Below are 2,010 nucleotides of genomic sequence, written 5' to 3'. Positions count from 1 at the left end.
GCCGGAGGCAGCGCTGAGGTAACGGGCAGGGAGGGCGGGCAGGCGGCGGGGCCGAGCGGCGGCGATCGCGGAGCCCGCGGCCGCCGTGCAGAAACCGCCCGCGGGGCGGCCCGTGCGCGGCTCCGGTGCCGCTCGGGGGGAGGACGTTGTCGGGTTTCGGTAACTTCCCCGGGGGAAGGCAGCGGTTGTGCCTGGCTGCTTTACCTCCCTTTAGCCTGAAAGCTTTTCTGTGTTTTTGCGGTGCGCTTTATTCGGATGTGTCTATTTTCCAGTGTCTTCTCAAAATTTAAGCACATGAAAAGAAACCCAACAGAATCGTGACGTGCTGCGTTTAGTACCTGGCTTTGCCTCGGGGAGTTGCCATCTCGCGCCTCCTCGCCGCTCGCCTCGGGTGGCGCTTCCCTGCTGGAAGTTGACTTCCCAGAACTTCCTTCAGCTCCCTCTTCGGAAAGATTTAAGTGCGTTTAACTGCGTTAGCCAAGGGGATGTGTGTGCCCAAATGTGGCACTGAAGACGTAGCTGGAGTCGTTTTAAGCTAGTCAGCTCAGGTCAACCTACACTGCTCCATATGGTCAGCAAAATCCATCAGGGAGTTTGGGAAGACGTGGAGCTGCCTGTTCCTGCTGAGGTCTGTGCTGCTATAGAGATGCTCCTACCAGTACCTGTGTTGCCCAATTTAAAACAGTCATGTCTACATCAAGTACACCCACACTTCTGGCCTCAGTTTAGGCACAGAACTATTTCTCAAGCTAACTAACCCTCATTAGAGCAAAGCAGTTGGTAGTTTTCACCTAAATAAACTGTTGGATTTAGAACTGTGTGGGAGCCCAATTTAACACGGTGTTAATTCGTGTGAAGATGATGGACGTCTTTGTCCTCATGGGATTCTAGCTTGGGTTAATCTTTTGGCCTCCCCTATTGTTGGTAAAATGTGAGGCAAAGTTGGAGGGAAAGGGGATAGGGCAGATAGTGAGATCATAAGTTAGTCTCCATCACCACTGGAGAGGAGTAACTGTGCGGTTGTGTCTGGCAGAACGTGCACCTGGCTGCATGAGTGCCTCTCGTGTCCTACCTTCCAAAGCAACCAGTGGCTTAAGAGGTTGATTGTGACTTGGAGTCACTCTCTTAATTTTATGCACAGTAGAAATGCTTTGGCCTTTATTGTTAAGACATATTGTAGCAGTGTTATGCTGGTTGTCATCTGGCAGTGTGAGCTATAGAGCTATACAAAGCTTCAAGCAGATTATTCCTTCTTAAGATCCTGTCAGCTTACAAGACCAATGTGTATTTTTTTTCATCTGCCTTTGCCTACAGATCTTATGTAGGGGCTGTGTGGACAATTTGGGAAAAACAGTAGCCTGTAGCAGCAAAAAAAAATGTGGTGTTCTAGGAGTAGTTGTACTTAGAGCAAGGGCTTCTGCTCATATAGCTGTGACCATGGAGGATCACACCTCTTCCTGCATGTCACTGTAACACAATGGCTGCAGGAAGTGCACAACAGCAGTCACCCCCCCCCCGAACTTTACACTTCTTCCACCTACTTTGCTTCCTCTAAGTTTCTTTAGCTGTCAAGCAGTGGCACCTAACGTTTATTCAGAGTGAATCGTGTTATTATACTCTAACCCCTCTCTGTTTCAGTTTCTACTAGTCACATTTACCCTTATCAAATATTCAGGGTAACTTTTCCAGGCTGTGAATGAATTTAAGGGACTATATTATTCTGCTTTGTTTATGATTAAAGAAAGGTGCTGAAAGCAATAACTTTGTGGTAAGCATCATGAAAGAAAAAATGTCCCCAAACAAGATTCAAATATGAAAGGAAAAAAAAAGCTTTTTGTTTGTATAATACAAACAGAAATAAAGCCATTGAGAGACAGCAAGTTCAGTAAATGAGATGCTGTCATATAATTCCACTCCAACTTGCTTGATGACTTTTTAGTTTAAAAATAATAAATGGATTTAATCAAAAGATAATGCAAAACCAATTTCCTCATGACTTCAGTGGACTCT

This window comes from Nothoprocta perdicaria, unplaced genomic scaffold (genome assembly GCF_003342845.1).
Source record: "Nothoprocta perdicaria isolate Ctin4 unplaced genomic scaffold, notPer1 scaffold_111, whole genome shotgun sequence".
Classification (NCBI taxonomy): Eukaryota; Metazoa; Chordata; class Aves; order Tinamiformes; family Tinamidae; genus Nothoprocta; species Nothoprocta perdicaria.
Note: the sequence above shows the minus strand (reverse complement) of the source record.